This window comes from Rattus norvegicus, chromosome 15 (assembly GCF_036323735.1).
Source record: "Rattus norvegicus strain BN/NHsdMcwi chromosome 15, GRCr8, whole genome shotgun sequence".
In the NCBI taxonomy this organism is placed as follows: domain Eukaryota; kingdom Metazoa; phylum Chordata; class Mammalia; order Rodentia; family Muridae; genus Rattus; species Rattus norvegicus.
Genome location: NC_086033.1, coordinates 68,752,268 through 68,770,205, shown reverse-complemented (window position 1 = coordinate 68,770,205; position 17,938 = coordinate 68,752,268).

The following is a 17,938-nucleotide window of genomic DNA, read 5'->3' as shown; positions in this document are numbered from 1 at the left end:
ATTTATGTACATATTTTCAACTTATCATTTTAAAAATATTTTGCTGGTATTTTCTGTTCTAAAGGAAAACCACTAAGTCCCTTAATGTTAATGTGATTGGATCATGTTCACTCTATTGACTAGTATATGACCGCTAGACAGATTGTCAGAATCCATATCAGAACTAATGCTATGAGCAAAAAAACAGAGGCTATCATCCCAAAAGTCATGATGAAGAAATATCCATACCATGCTCCCGCCCTGAAAGGTATGTGATTTAGGGCCCACTGTATGCTATTCAGCAGTTTATAGCCAACACATCCTTGAAGATTATCTCCTAAAATGGTCCAGAAAACAAAGGGCTGGATGACTCAGGACTGTTTAAAACTTTCTTAGGATGTGGAACATGTGAGTTCAAGCAGAGGAGACTCGGCATCCCTCGTCCTTCCTGTAACAAGACACAGATGTGCTGCAACACTTCTGGGTCACATTTCCTGTCTGATTGGAGGGTCCCTCCAGGATTGAAGGAACAAAGGGCGATGGGAGAGGAAGCTCGCCTTGTCCCAGAGATTGCCTGTGCTTGCAAATCATTTTCAGTGTCGAGCTTTAGAATCCGGGGAAAGACAAGAGAGTGCGCGGCAGGGATTTTTATTCCCCTCCTCAGCGTTCCTTGCCATGGATTGATTGGTGTGAGAAATTAGCTGTCCTGCTGAGCGTTAGGTGCAGAATCATAAACGAAGCTCCAAGGAAGCTTTGCTTCAAGGCTGGTGGCCTGTACATCACTGGCCTCTGCAGATGACTCCCTCATCACCTTCGTGGTATAGTCAACAGGGGATGGTAAAGGTTGTGGATCTCTACTACTAACAGGCTTGATATGACTAATTTTTATGCTGGTGCCTTTGCACTTTTTTTCTCATAATGCCTTTAAGTCTTTTACCTCTGGCAACACTACATAGGTGCTTATTTAATGACGCAGGGCTACATGTGGAAAGTCTCCTTCTGTCGTGAGAACTTAAAATGATTTTAATGACTACCATGGCACTGATCTCCTCCTGACATGCAGAAATAAATTAAGATTCAGTTTTCCAGAGACTGAGCCTCTTGAAATTGACCAGGAGTCAATTTTCTTACATATTTAAAGCTAGCTATTAATAGTGATTACTATAATCCATGCTGTACTCCTGTACGAGAGTCATGCTTTCTGACCTATCTACCTCATAAAAAGCAAACATAGGAGGCAGGAATGAATCAGAGGATTTGGTAGAGGCAACAGTGGAATACTGAGAGAGCTAATTCCCCAACTCCTACTTCGATTTTTATTTTAAGTCATTAGTCATCTAGCGGTGCTGACTGAGGGTAATCTTAACTTTTAAGAGGACTATTTAAGAACTGCCTACTATGTGTCAGTCAGTTGTTTTTATTTGTCTCACTTAGCTCTTATAATGATCTGTAAAGTGGTGGTCATTTTAGTGAGATAAAACTAGGGTCCCAGAAAAAGTGAGTCTGGGGAGTGTAGTTATTAACCATTTGGGTTCCGAGTTTAACTGATTTTCTGTTCCTAGGGTATGAGGGTTCCACAGGTTTGGTTTATTTACTTGTTTGTTTAATTTTGTTTTGGGGAAGGGAAGGCCAGTTTTGTAGTATGGTCAGGACCTGTTACAGCTAGGAGACCATAGGCTCTTAGATCCATTGGAAATGGGTCCTCTTTGTGGCCCAATGGGAGGTTCCATTGGGGATTCACGAAGTATGGGTATACATCATGGAAAAGGGTGTTGGTTTCGGTTGTAAAATGACAATTCTACCCATTCTATCCAGACTCTACCAATATCATATGACTAATAAAGAATAACAGCCACTAAACATACTCCTCTGCCTAGCACTGTTTTAATTTTTCAGAGGCCCTCATTCCTTTTAACCTGCAAAGCCCCATAATAGAATATACCAACATGATCCCCATCGTAGAGGAGAGAAAGAAAAGTGAGCGATGGCTGAGTGCAGAGACTACGCAACTTGTCAAAGGCCAGAAGAGCATTAGAAGAAGACTGGAGTCTGACTAAAAGCCAATGGCTTCTCTAATGCTTGTACATATTGCCTGTCCTTACTTGTCAGATTTGTTCCATGTTAAGTTGACATGTTTAACATGTGACTCCCATCTCTACAATTCTTCTCATTCAAACTTCCTTTCTAGTTGTTTCTTTCTGACATATTCATATTGGGAAAACATCACTTTTTCATAGAGGGACTTTTAGCTCTTTTGAAAACTTGATTTCTTTTGTTCTTACATAGTGGTTGATCTAATATATTCCAACCTCCCTAGGAGTCAAAATATTGCTTTTCTTTTTTTCCATGGGCACTGAGAATTGAACCAAGGGTTTCACATATTTGAGGTAAGTGTTTATCACCGATGTCTGTCTCCAGACCCTTTTTGGTATCTATTGAGACAGAATGATTCCATGGTGCCTAGGCAGGCCATGAGCTTGTGATCCTTCTGAATCAGTCTCCTGAGAGTTTGGGGTTACCAGCTGCCCTGCCAGGCCTCTCTTGCTGATAATTCTTTCTTAAAAGACCAAGAAGTTTCAATCTTCAAATGCTTTAGGTGGATTATAACTCTTGCATTCAATCCTTTAATATATCAAATAAAAAGATGAACAAAGAAGTCAACTTTAGACAAGTCACAGAGACATCAAAGTGTCACTTACAAAACCAGAGTAACAATACAGACATTCATGTTGGGTTTCAACTGCATAACAATGCCACATTACTAGTAGCAATCTTGAGACCCTGGTTTGTGACTTATAAAAGAGATCTAATTTCTAGCTATTTAGTGGATATGAGAACCAGGGATCCCTATGAAGAGCGTGGATATCATTAATTACAGTGCCTGGCAGTCGTGAGCATTTAATATAAATGTATTTTCATTGATTATTGTTATTATGATTATTAAAGGCCTGGATGACTAAAGACCTGCCTGGAGCTGCTGCTGTTTTCACTCTGTCACCACACTGAGGATGTATGCAGTGACAGGCACTTGTCACACTCTTGAGTCCCTTCCTAAAATGTTATGTTTGCCCTGGTCCCCAAACAATCACTATACCAAACAACACCAAGCACATAGGATCGAAACATGAACCTCTGAATGAGAGGAACTCACAAGCTGAGACGAGACAGACTGGAAACTGACTGGCAAAGATTACACATGAAGCATCAGTCTCTGAGAACAACTTCAGCAACTGGTTTCTCATTGGATAGGTACGATGAGTATGTGAATTAACCTTTACTAGTTTTTTCTTTAATTGGGATTTTCTATGGTCCTAATATGTAGACACGTGTAATGAACTTTTAGTTGAAATTCACCAACACAAATTAAGGTTAGTGGAAAAATTTGTAGTGACCAGAGCATAGGTGATACTTTCAAAATCTTGGAGAAACATTAGTTAAAATTTCTAAGGAATGGCACATGTCACTTGAACATATGATGTTTGTTATTCTATTTTTAAGCACAAAGTATATAGGTAGCCAATTTCAAGAAAGCAAGCATATATGGAATGTTAACTTCCTGGTGTCTACTCTTCACTATCCTGCCAGACATCCACGTGGCTTGATGTGTGACTTTGTGGTCCCTCGCATTAGTGAAAGAGAGTTATTTGATTGTTTGACTTCAGTTTCAGGCAGGTGGCTTGCTTTTGCTTGTGGGATGTTGGCACAGAGGCTTGGGATGAGCCTGCCTGAGGCCTTGCCCTCCTGCACATGTGCTGTTTGCCAGAAGAGTGAGTTCCGAACAATATTCTCATCCAAGAAGGATAAAAGACACATGACCAGCCCTACATCACTTTGAACCTTGGAGTTGAGCCCAGCTCTGCTTAGCTCACACAGATCAACTGACTCCAAGCTTGTCAGCAACACTTACACATGTGAGAATAGGGAAAATTGTTCTGGAGTTGCTTATTACACAGCAACAGTTGACTAATACAATATATCTTCCAAGTCCATTCGATTTAAGAGAGAAAACAGTAGAGACATGATTGTGTGTTATCCCTGGAGCCACTTGCAATTAAATATCATGAAAGTCTCAAGCTTTTTGCTGAAATAATATCTTCTACAATGAGTGCAGTCAATAAATGCTTCATAAATCTAGTTTTAGGCATATCTTACTCTCCTTTACTCCACACAATCCAAATGAAAATGAGAAAAGAACCATTTGGAGCACTATTTATGATTTTAAAAATGTATGTTGTGTATAGAATGCTGGAGGCACACACTGGGCTGAGGAGGCCTTGTTTAATGATTCCCTTATACTTTGTATTTAACTAAAATCCCCAAATTGCTAAAGCCTACATCCAGAATAATGGCACATGGAAGAGAATTTTAGTTCTTTTTCAGTGGAACAATAATTTCTTCTATTACCTTACTGTGCTATTAGAACAAAATGAATATTTTGTTAAGTATTATTTTCATTATTGATATCATTATTTTTCTTCCTTCCTTCCTTCCCCCTCCCTCCCTCCCTCCTTTTTCTCTTTCTTTCTCTCTTTCTTTCTTTCTTTCTTTCTTTCTTTCTTTCTTTCTTTCTCTCTCTCTCTCTCTTTCTTTCTTTCTTTCTTTCTTTCTTTTCTCATATAATATTTCCTGATCATAGTTTCTCCTCCCTCTACTCGCACTAGTTCCTCTCCATCTCCTCTCCTCTTTTCTCTGGATATGATCCCTTTCTGTCTATCATTAAAAAGAACAGGCTTATAAGAGATAACAAACAAACATGTCAAAATAAAATATAATACATTTTCATACTGAAGTTGGACACAGCAACCCAACAGGAGGAAGAGTCACAAGAGCAGGCAAAGAAATCGAATCAGAGACCCACTTGTACTCAAAGTCAGGAGTGCCATAAACATACTAAGATAATAGCTATAGTATTTATGCAGAGAACTTGTTGTAAACCCATGTTTACCCTGTGCTTGGTGCTGCACCACCATTTCCTTGGCATATTTTGTAGGCAGGACAGATTGTAGGTCAAAGGTTTTGTGGCTGGATTAGTGTCTACATTTCTCTTTCAGTAGCCTGCAGAGTACCTTGCTGTACCAAGGAGACTACATAGGGGTTCTACATAGGGGTAAAGGCTCCATGTAGGTCCCAGATCAACTGCTCCATGTTCAATGATTTGTATGGATGTTGTCTTTGACAATGGGGCTCTTCTGTAAGTTTATGGAGAGGAACCTTTTCTCTTAGCATTAGCCTGGGTTGTTTGGGAATTTTCATGGGATCTTCTTGGCCAACTCAGTTGACTGCAACAGAATTGGCTACAAGAGATGGCTAATTGAGATGCCATATTCATGCATCACCCAACCCCGACACCACGCAAACACCTTTTAAAAAAAAAATTGATCATTTCACTCATTTATATCTCAAATGATATCCCACCTCCTGTTTTCCTCTCCACAAGCCCCACATCCCACAACCTCCTTCTCCCTTCCTTTTGCCTCTATGAGGGTGCTTCCCCACCTATGAACCCTCTCCTGCCCCTCCCCCCAGCATTCCCCTATGCTGGGGCATCAAACCTCCACTGGTCCAAGGGCCTCTCCTTCCACTGATATCAGACAAGGCCATTCTCTGCTACCTATGTATTTGGAGCCACGATCCCTTTCTTGTTGTGATTTGCCCTGAAGTTATCTGTATTTTGATGCTAGTTCCACTGCCCCAAGGACAGCTGCTTAGTCAGTACTCAGGAATCAGGTGACTTCACCAGAATCTTTTCCCCATTGAATTTGTAAAGTACAGGTTAGGGGCAGGTACAGGATAGAAGGAGGCCTGTCATTGGAGTAAGAAGGAAGGATGGGTGGGAGAGAAGTTTGAAGGAAGAGGAGGAGACTAGAAGAGAAAGCAAGAGACTGGAGGGAGAGGAAGGGGAGAAGCTGTGGCAGGACTATGGAGGCTGACGTAAAGATCTCGCTCTGTGTATTTACAGATTATCAATGTTCCTAAGGGATGGATGGTACCGGGCTTTGTATGTTTAAGTGGGCAATTATATCTTATCATTTGAATCTAAGATTATTGTGTTGTGTGTTCTTTTATGTGACGGTTTGAGTGTAGCGAAGTGTGTGGCAGCAGGAGACTCTGGGCCGCCGAGGAGTTGGGATGTGTTTCTGCCAAGATATCTAGCAGATATCTTGGGGCACTGTGGTGTGATCTAGCAGGATAAAAGATAACCTATACTCTTTTTTTATTTTTTATATTATTACAACAACACTTTCTGTACACTCCTTTGTTGGCAGTCTAGTCCCTGGGAGTATTAGAGGGTCCATCTAGCTGATGATGTTTTTCCCATGGGGTTGCAATCTGCCTCAGCTTCTCCAGTCCTTCTGCCAGCTCCCCCGCAAGGGTCCCTGTGCTCAGTCTGATTGTTGGCTCCAATCATTCACATCATTATTGGTCAGTACCTGCCTGAACCTCCGAAGAAGCAGCCACACCAGATACCTGTCAGCAAGTGCCTCTTGGCAATGGCAACAGTGTCAGGTTTCGGCAATGGCAACTGTTGTGTTTGGTGTAGGAAGACAGGATGCATCCCCAGGTGGGACAGTCCTCGATGGCCATTCTTTCAGTCTCTGCTCCATTTTTTTGTCCTCTTTCTTTGGAGAGGGACATTTCTGGCTTAAAACTTTGAGATGGGTGTGTGGCCCCATTCACCACCAGGGGCCTTGCCTATCTACCGAAGGTGGTCTCTACAGGTTCTATCTCCCCTTCTCTGCTAAAACCATTCCCATTGGGTCTTGGGAACCTCTCATTTCCATGGCATCTGGGACCGTCCAGTGGCTATCCCCAATTTCTAATCACTCCTACATATTTTTATTCAATTTCTTGCCTGTCCCCTACAGCACATGATACTGTCCACCTTATTTCCTCCCCCTTCTCTCTTCCTGCCAGGTCCACCCTCCATCTCCCTTGATGAACCTGTGCCCCCCTCAGTGCAGGACTGAAGAATCCAACCCTGGTCTTCCTTCCTCCTAAGCCCCATATGGTCTGTGGGTTGTATCATGGGTATTGTGAGTTTTGGGGCTAATATCTACTTATCAATGAGAACAAACCATATGTGTGTTCTTTTGTGTCTGGGTTACCTCACTCAGGATGATATTTTCTAGTTCCATCCACTTGCCTGCAAATTTCATGAAGTCATTGTTTCTAATAGATGAGTAGTACTCCATTGTGTAGATGTACCACATTTTCTGTATCCATTCCTCTGTTGAAGGACATCTGGGTTCCTTCCAGCTTCTGGCTATTATAAATAAGGCTGCTATCAACACAGTGGAGCATGTGTCCTTGCTATATGTTGGAGCATCTTTTTGGTATATGCCCAGGAGTGGTATAACTGGGTCTTCAGGTAGAACTATTTTCAATTTTCTGAGGAACTGCCAGACTGATTTTCCAGAGTGGTTGTACCAGCTTTCGATCCCACCAACAATGGAGGAGTGGTCCTACTTCACATTCTTGCCAGCATCTGCTATCACCTGAGTTTTTGATCTTAGCTATTCTGACTGGTGTGAGGTGGAATCTCAGGGTCACTTTGATTTGCATTTCCCTGATGACTAAGGATGTTGAGCATTTCTTTAAAGTGCTTCTCAGCCACATGAGATTTTTCAGTTGAGAATTCTCTGTTTCTTTAGCTCTGTATCCCATTTTTAATAGGGTTATTTGGTTCTCTAGAGTCTAACTTTTTGGGTTCTTTGTATATTTTGGATATTAGCCCTCTACTGGATGTAGGGTTGGTAAAGATCTTTTCCCAGTCTGTTGCCATTTTGTCCTATTGACAGTGTCCTTTGCCATATAGAAGCTTTGCAATTTTATGAGGTCCCATTTGTCTATTGTTGATCTTAGGGCATAAGCGATTGATGCTATGTTCAGGAAATTTTCCCCTGTGCCCATGTGTTCGAGGCTTTTCCCACTTTCTCTTCTATTAGTTTCAGTGTTTCTGGTTCTATGTGGAGGTCCTCATCTTCTTGGACTTGAACTTTGTACAAAAAGATAAGAATGGATCAATTTGTATTCGTCTACATGTTGACCTCCAGTTGAACAAGCACCATTTATTAATTGAAAATGCTGTCTTTTTTCCACTGGATGATTTTCGCTCCTTTGTCAAAGATCAAGTGACCATTTCATTTGATGTGTGTGTGTTGGTTCATTTCTGGGTCTTCAATTCTATTCCACTCAACTTCCTGCTTGTCTCTGTATCAATACCATGCAGTTTGTTTGTTTGTTTGTTTGTTTGTTTGTTTTTTAATCATGGTTGCTCTGTACTACAGCTTGAGGTCAGGGATGATGATTCCCCCAGAAGTTGTTTTATTGTTGAGAAAAGTTTTCACTATCCTAGGTTTCTTGTTATTCCAAATGAATTTGAGAATTGCTCTTTCTATCTCAAAGAATTAAGTTCAAATTTTGATGGGGATTTCATTGAATATGTAGATTGCTTTTGTTAAGATGGCCATTTTTACTGTATTAATCCTGCCAATCCATGAGCATGGGAGATTTTTTCATCTTCTGAGGCTTCAATTTCTTTCTTCAGGGATTTTAAATTTTTGTCATACAGATCTTTCACTTGCTTGGTTAGAATCACACCAAGACATTTTGTATTATTTGTGACTATTGTGAAGGGTGCTGTTTCCCTAACTTCTTTCTCAGCCCTATTTATCCTTTGAGTAGAGGAAGAGTACTGATTTGTTAGAGCTAATTTTATATCTAGCCATTTTGCTGAAATTGTTTATCAGCTGTAGGAGCTCTCTGGTAGAATTTATGGAGTCACTTATGTATACTATCATATCATTTGCAAATAGTGATATCTTAGCTTTCTCCTTCCCAATTTGTATCCCTTTGATCTCCTTTTGTTTTCTAATTGCTCTGGCTAGAACTTTGAGTACTATATTGAATAAGTAGGGAGAGAGTAGGCAGCCTTGATTTGTTCCTGATTTTAATAAAATTGTTTTGTGTTTAGTTTGATATTGGCTATTTGTAACCCCTCTTCTTTATATAACTTCTTTGGGTCTGTGGATTGTAGCTTGGTTATCATTTACCTGATATCCACTTATAAGTGAATACATACCATATATGTCTTTCTGTGTCTGAGTTACTTTATTCAGGATTATGTTTTCTTCTAGTTCCATCTATCAGCCTTCAAACTTCATGATGTCATTTTTAACAGTTACATAATATTCCAGTGTGTAAATGTACATAAAATGCCAAATCCATTTTTCTATTGAGGGACATCTAGTTGTTTCAGATTCTGGCTACTATGAATAAAGATGCTATGAATATGCTTGAGTAAGGGTCCTTGTGGTAGGATGAAGACTCTGCTGGGTCTATGTTCAAGAGTAGTATACTTTGGTTGTGATATAGATCGATTTTCCGTTTTCTGAGGTACCACCATATTGATTCCAATAATAGATGTACAAGTTTGCTCTCCCAGCAGTAATGGTGGAGTGCTTTTCCCCATCTTATCACTTGTGTTATTATTTTAGCCTTTCAGAAAGGTTTCAGATGGTATTTTAAAGTAGTTTTGATTTGCATTTCCCTAATGGCTAACAATGCTGAACCTTTTCTAAAGTATTTCTCAACCACTTGAGATTCTTATATTGAGAATTCTCGATTTTTTAATTGGAATATTTGGTTTTGGTTTTTCTAGTTTGTTTGCTTTTTTAAAATAAATTTTGGATATGAGTCCTCTATAAGATTTGGAGTTGGTTAAAATATTTTTCCATTCTGGAGGCTAGACATTGTTTTATTGACAGTGTCCTTTGCCTCACAAAAGATTTTCAGCTTCATGGGTTCCCATTGATTATTGATCTTACAGCCTGAGCTATCTGTGCTCTGTTTAAAAAGTTGTTTCCTGTGCCTATGATTTCAAGGCTATTTCCCACTTTTTCTTCTATCTGCTTCTCTGTTGAGGTCTTTGACATGCTTGGGCTTTAGCTTTGTGAAGGGTGATAGATAGACTTATTTGCATATGTACAGACATCCAATTTGACCAGAACTTTTGGTTAAAGATGCTCTCTTTTTTTTCAGGTGTGTATTTCTCGTGTCTTTATCAAAAGTCAGAAGTCTGGTGTCTTGGTTTATATTTGAGTTTTCAACATAATTTAACTGATCAACTGTCTGTTTTTATGCCAACACCACGCAGTTTACATTACTGTAGATCTATAGTAAGACTTCGAATCAGGGATGTTGATTACATCTAGCAGTTCTTTTGTGTTCAGGACTGTTTTAGCTATCCTGGGTTTTTTGTTTGTTTGTTTGTTTTGTTTTTCTGTATGAAATTGAGAATTGTCCTTTCAAGTACATAAATAATTGTACAGGAATTCTGGTAGTAACTGCAATCCTACCTGATGTATATAACCCTTGATTCACCCTGAGTAAAGTTGGTCTCACTCACAGAAGTTAGTTGTGATATGTCATTAATACTGTTCAACTAAGAGGAAGAACTAAACACACAAGGTATAACCATCAGCGATCCAGTTTATTCTTTAGAGAAAGAAATCTGATTCTGTGAAACTGCATTTTGATAATGTAGTTAAAAAAAACCAAATGTGAGCCAACGGTCTTGAAGGCATTTATTTGAGAAAGAGAGAGAGAGAGAGGGAGGGAGGGAGAGAGAGAGAGAGAGAGAGAGAGAGAGAGAGAGAGAGAGAGAGAGAGAGAGAGAGAATGCATCTGTTAGGCTGGGTATCATGATGTGTACCTGCAATTTCAGCCTTTGGAGAGATCAGGAATACAAGGCCATCATTGGCTGTACAGTAAACTCAAGGCCAGACTGTGATTCATGAAGTCATGTCCAAGATAAATAAATAAATAAGGGCACACAGGCATCCCTTTGAGAAGAGTGCAAGTGGATGATTTGTGCAAGTGAAGTTTTGCTTCTCTTCAAGAAACTTTTATGGTTTGATTTTCAATCGGTAGGAAAGCCTTTCTCACATATGTACTATTTGAAAAGAGAAAAACTCAACATACAGTTAAGGTAGTAAATGAAAATCCTATCCCAGCTCTCTGAACATTGCTCGCTCACTCCATCCAGCAACCTGCTTTGTCGGTGCTCCTCCCCGGCAAGTGGAGAAATGAGAACTGTCATGTACACACCAGACTGACAAATTGATTTTTCTTCGTGAGTACACACCTCTGCATTAAGATTCAGAAAAGAATATTTGTACTTTGATGATTTAAATGCTGAATTTATACCATTTGGCCTATTTAAAACTCACTAAGAAGAACGCAGATGTAATACATCAATGTTTCTATGATGTTTTGATTTTTACTTATGATGCTTCCTTAAGTACCACCTGTTCTACCAAAACTGAATTCATAAGGTAAGCCATAATTTTCCGACATTATTACTTATTTTCAGGATTTCTAGATAGAAAGCATAAAATGTTTAAAAATACTAAAAAAAATGAGTTAACATGTCACTGTTGTTCTTTCAACAATGGTTTGATGTGCATTTTTTGTTCTTTTTCACTAGTAATTCAAGGATTAAACTATGGCTTTTGCTTTGAACTTTGCCCCTTAGAATAATATAATGAGACTTATAATTTTGCTTCAAAGGCTATCTATAAGATGATTTTGACAAAAGATGAGAAAGAGGAGGAGAAGGAGGAGGAAGAGGAGGAGGAGGAGGAGGAGGAGCAGCAGCAGCAGCAGCAGCAGCAGCAGCAGCAGCAGCAGCAGCAGCAGCAGCAACAATGCCTTTAAACAATGCATAGACATGGAGTTTTAGAAACTGAGTAAAGTTCTTTCCAAGTTTTATGCCAAGGCAAGAGTACAAGTGAGACTAATGTAATTCATCCTGCCATCAGAATCATGCGACATCCACTCTCCTGAATGTTCATCCTGGCTGTGATTTATTAGGGGACCAAGTTCATGTCATTGCATCTGATCTTCAGAGACCTGGCTTCAGATCCTGATTTTACTCACAATTGAAAATGAGGCTGTTGGTCAGGTCCTCGCCCTATTTGACACGATTGTCAGCCCACACTCTGGAGAACTGCCATCTGGAAAAACAGGGTGTGTTAATTTGCAGGTCAGGGACTCAACTGCCTATCAGTAGAGTTTTTATCTGCCTGAGGCTGCCAGGATGTCTGTTCCTGACCCTCTTTGGTGGGACGTTTATTAAGCTTCCTGACAAAGTCGTGTACAACAATCCTAACATCTTTTCAAGGAAGCTTTTGTCCTTTATTTTTGTCACAGCTGAAGAAAATGACTAATTATTAAAATTTTGGAAAAGAAATCGCTCTAGGATTTAGAATGTCTGTTTAAAATCTTTAAGGCAGCCAATTTTACTTCCTGGCATTTCGTTGCCCTGTGCAGCTTATAAATAGTTTCCATGTGGCTGCTGCTTCAGTACCGACCTCTGATAAGAGGATGGGAAATTAGTTTTGTCGAAGTCTGTCAGTCTAGGGGCAGTATGGCTGTCTAAGTGTAATTTAAGAAAAAAAAAGCAATCCAGAGAAACAGTGGTGTGTGTGTGTGTGTGTGTGTGTGTGTGTGTGTGTGTGTGTGTGTGTGTGAAGTTTGGTGAGGAACAATAGGGAAAACAGAGATTTGCTCAGGGTAATTATATAATCTGAGATAAGACAAAAATTCAATTAATGTAATTAAATTCAGTGTTGAATTTAAGAGAAGAAACATATATAATGATATGGCTAGAGTACAATGCTAATTTTCAGTCAGATTTTAGGATCTCTAATCCTTTTCTAAAAGACTGCCTCCTACGTTTGAATGTCTATTATTAATTTAAGAACAGGGGCTGGGCTTTATTACAGCAGGAACCTCGGGAGCATGTATGATGTTCATCCCGACCTATCTGGAGAGATAGCTACAAATCTATTTCTACTTGCTTATAGGCTGGATGGATCCCTGTTGGTTGAGAGTTAGGCTCCTTCAGACAGATGCTGTCCTCCCTCAAAGTTAGGCTTGGCTCAAGGCCATGAGGAGGTACCAAGTAGGACTCAGTTTCCAAACAAAAAACCCTGAAGCAACAGTGAAACAAGAGCCTGGGATGCAGAGAACTGGTAAAGCACCTCTAGCATGAACAAGGCACAGGGCACTATGAACGGCACTGGGGAAAAAGAAGAGACTTCTTTTTGTTGTTGTTTCTTTATTTTTTATTGGATATTTTATTTATTTACATTTTAAATGTTATCTTCTTTCCAGGTTTCCCCTCCAGAAATCCCCTATCCCATCCTCCCTCCCCCTGCTTCTATGAAGGTGCTCCCCCACCCACCCACTCCCGCCTCCCTACACCAGGGCATCAGGCCTTTATAGGACCAAGGGGCTCCCCTCCCATTGATGCCAGACAATGCCATCCTCTGCTACATATGCAGCTGGAGCCATGAGTCCCTCCATGTGTACTCTTTGGTTGTTGGTTTAGTCCCTGGGAGCTCTGGGGGTCTGGTTGGTTGGTATTGATGTTCTTCCTATGAGGTTGCAAACCTCTTCATCTCCTTCAGTCTTTTTCGTAGCTCCTCCTAAGGACAATTAACTCTTGGAGAATTGCTTCCCCAGTGTTAATCTGGAGACCTTTCCTGAGATTTAGTGGGGCTGCTGCAGTTATATGGGTAGAATTATGTGGCAATTGCCCATACCTTGCCTTTCTCAAGCATTGGAAGAGGGCTTTTCTTTCAGGACTTTCCTTGTTGCTGCCTCTGCCTAGCAAGGTGCTAAGTAGGCACTAGGTACTCAGAGGTTCTCCGGGCGTTGACGCGGGCATTCCGTTGATCCTTCTGTTGCTTGAACTTGCTGGCTCTGCTCATGGACAGCCACTTTCTGTCTTGGGAACATGGTAGAAAGAGTCTCATGACTGATTGTATGAACTTCTTGGATAGCTTGGTTTGTACTCATCGAAATTTCATAAGTATGAGATATTTCAAAATAGAAACGGGAAACAAAGAACTTTTTATTGGGAGAAACTTCCCAAATAGCTATTAAACACAAATCTCTTGAAAGAAACTAGAGAATGTTTTAATTGCTTCTGGATACATCTTCCACAGTCTAACATGCCTTAAAAAGTCAAAATATCAAATTATTTGTAAAGCAAATGAAACCCTAAGAGTAGAAAAATTTCCTTCATAATTTTCCCGTTTGCAACTCATGGTATTTATTTAAATTACAAGCCTTGACATTGGAACATGTTAGACATATGTCCCTTGGCCTAGTAGCAATTTCCTCATCATTTAATGTCTTGGTTCTCTCAGGGCACTGCCATCGATTCAGAGCATATCTGATCCTAAAAGTCTTTCAAGTCATGTCTATCGTTATCCAAGGAAACTTTCTATTTTTTTTTTTAATGTGGCTGTCTCTATCCCTTAAAGTATATGATCGCTATTATTTTGCACAGGATACAAAGAAATGGATTTCTTCACATTCATACATCAGTGGACTTTGTTAGTTCCTCTCCCTCTATTCCTCCCCCATCCAATCTCTTCCTCACCACCCTTTTCTCTTGCTAACATTCCCCATCCCACAGTCCCTGCTCCTATTTTCCTGTTTTTGCTCCACACTCCCTCTCAGCCTCCCATCTCATAGTCTGATTTCCACTTTTGACGCAGAGAGATTTTAATCTTCCAGTTCTTTTGCTCTCATCACAGCTTCCTAGTAAAGATCAGAAGTTAACACGGCTGTTTGGTGGATGCGAGAGAGGAGATAATTGAGGATTAAAACTGGCTCCTCTTCACTTCCGGGATGCATTTTCTTATCGGCTTCCAGGAGAGGGTTAAAGTTTACTCAGCAAGAAAGGAGTTATTTTCAGGAGTCCAGAGGATTTTCCAGAAGGAGTGGGTTGGACTGTTTGCTGGAGCAGAGAAGATTACAGGCGACCTGGTGAGGGTATTTGTAGCACTGACCTCCAAGCAGGGATGCACATGTTAGATCCGGCTTCCCTTTGAGGTTTCTCAGGCTAGACTATTTCTACATCTGGCGGGTACATTGCGGTGTAAAAAATAAACTCAAAAATTGAGAATAACTGTATCCTTGACAAGACGTATCCTTTTCCAAGGAGCAGTGCTGCAGCTGTCTAACAATGAATTACAACATTCCACAGCTGCCTGGGCAGGAAATGAAGAAAATTATCCTGGCTATCTCAAAATGGGTGTTTGGGGAGCTGGGGGGGAGGGTATGAGTTTTTAGAGACTATTCTGGAATGAGGCCACTGAGCCTGTTTGATTAATCTTATCATAACACATGAGAGGGTCTCGCCTTTCCAGATTTCAAACAATTCTGAAATCTTCAAACCATCTAAAATCAAAGAACCAGTTTACATAGATTCCAGATAGTGACTTAAAGTTATTTTTTGCCTGCAATCTGATTTGCCTTTCAACAAATAGGTCTCATTGAGGAAATTCATATTCTAACTACCTTGGAGTCAGATATGATATAGCTTGACTACAATATCTTTTAATAATTACCATTTCAAAAGATGTGTGTATTTTGATAAAAAGATTTGCTCATAGCATAGCTGCCCATCAAATGGCCATCTTCCATTCTCTCCACAGCGTGTCACAAATGTGCATGTCCAAAGCACAGGTAAGAGTTGTGCACGAGCTCTGAGAGATATGGGGAAGGTGGTTCCTAGTCCTAAGAGTTGCTGAGAGCAATAGATGGTACTGAATTGTGTATACTGCATTTCCTACACACACACACACACACACACACACACACACACACACACACACACACGAAAGTTTAATTCATAGTTCAGCCCAGTAGGATATCACAGTAGCTAATGTAAATAAGCTGTTCTACCACTATACTGCACATTAAATGAGTGTGGTCGCTCTTCAAAACATCCTTTGATCTCTCTTCCTCTCACTTTGTTCTCTGGCTTTTTCTTACTGCATCAGAATCGCTGGAGTTCCCGCTTCTCTGCTTTGTGGTTAGTGTTATGTAAAGATGATTTGATCATTTGGGCCTTGGTACTGAAGAATTACTTTGGTAACTGAGGTAGCTACTGCTAGGCAAGTTGCTCACACAGTGTGACTGGATAAAATTGATGACTGTCCCAAGCAGGGCAGACGATGGCAAGAGATGGCATCATGACACTAAGAATGCTATACAATTTAAAAGTCAGGAATCGATCATTTCTTAACATCTCCACGCAGTATTTTCAGATCATACTTTCTTTTGGGCAAACAAACCTAGAAAGTGAAGTTGAGAAGGCATGGTGCGGTAGTCCACTCCAGTGGAAGCCTTCAGTGGCTCTACACTGTTGATAGAGGGGTTCTTAGTGCTTAAGGTGCCTATGACCTACCCGAGGATTTAATAAAACTGCACATTCTGACATAGTTGCTCCAGAGTGAGGTGTGAGCTCCTGTTGATTGAGATGTTCCCAGTTCCTCCTGGAGCTGCTTCTTTTGACTACACTTTAAATGGGCAGAGCCCATGGGAGAGGGCGGACAGCGGTAAATTGGCATACTGTGCTTCCGCCTGCTTTACCAAGTGTACTGTTCTTCTATTCTTAGCTTTCCATGGTCATTGTGTTTCCTGGACTGCGCAGCCCATTATTTTGCTTTTCTTTTTTTCAGAGCCACACCCTGTCCTCAGGCTCTGTGCCTTTGCCCTGCCTAGTACTTACTGTTTCATTACCAGGTAAGCACATGCTTTCCGCAGGCTTTCTCATCAGTGTTTCTTTCTTTCAATCACAAGGATGACTATGGCTATCCTGTCCTTCTCCTGATCTTTGTCTGTGAGTCCACTTCCCAAAACACTGCTGTCCGTCAGCTGGTACAGACCTGTGGGTACATGTTTCACCCATGAGCCTCGAGCCTCTGATGGGCACTCATCTCTTTTTTTCTCCATGTATCTCTGCCTCTCCTCCAGTATTTTGGGCAAGTAGAGCAGGTGTCAGAAGAAGTCAGCTGGGGTTGAGCACATCTCACAAATTGTGGGAAATCACAGTTCTGGACTGCTTCCTCTCTAGTGGCTGAAAGCTACTGGCATTTGAATAAGTCGCTCCGCTGAGGTTCCTTCTAAAAGGGTATGTCTTCCTCCTTGCTAGTTAGGGATCACTCCTGGGGGTTTTTTTTTAAAGGGTTTTTATTTAGAGGATCTATGAATGTGACTAGGTGGGCTAAGCTTCTTAAAGGGGCAATCCAGCAGAGAATTACAAAGGAAAACTGGAGGCTATGGATAAGCTGGCTTCTTCATTGTTGCTAATGAAAGACACTTGTGTTGACTATATACCAGAAAGTACCTTAATCCTTCCTCATCTTCTAAAATTAGTCTTGTTTCACCCTCCTAAAAGAATTGGGAGTTGTGCTGCCTCTTCTGTCTTGTCAGAATGGCAGGAAAATTGAATTGTTATTAATTTTCAATAGAATACCTCAATTCTGGAAAAATGTTCCTGACATGGACTCTAATTCTGGTACCAGACTATAACAATGTTGTTCTCTTGAACAAATTAGTTCTCTGCTTTGAGCCCCATCCTTCTCATCTCATAACAGAGTCCATCAGGCCTGTCTGAAGACTATGAATAGTAAATGGAAGCGTGTGGGCCAGTTGGTTGGTAACTGAGTACCACATATCCTACAGCTTCTGAGACAAAGTGGCCATCAACCAACAGTAGGAAAAGAGTTTTACTTCAACTTCTGCTTTCACACTTCACTTCTGATACTACATGTATAGATTGCCCATGCCAAACCATTTTCCAGTTCTCTGTGACCCCAATTGGCTGCCCTATCATTTAACTCCATTATGGGGTTGTGTACTTTGAGATAGCATGAGGTAAAGGATTCAGTCTCATAATAATGGCTTCATTCAGATGCCACTCACAAAGCCAGGTTTGTGACTCTGAGCAACCGGCTGCCAGTCAGAAAGGTGCTGCAGATTACACAAGTATATTGTAAGAGATACAATTAAGGAATATGCAAAAGGAGGAATGTGTAGGCCAAGGCATGGAGAAAGAGGTTGAGAGCTTCCACACCTTCTCCAAGTATAGCAC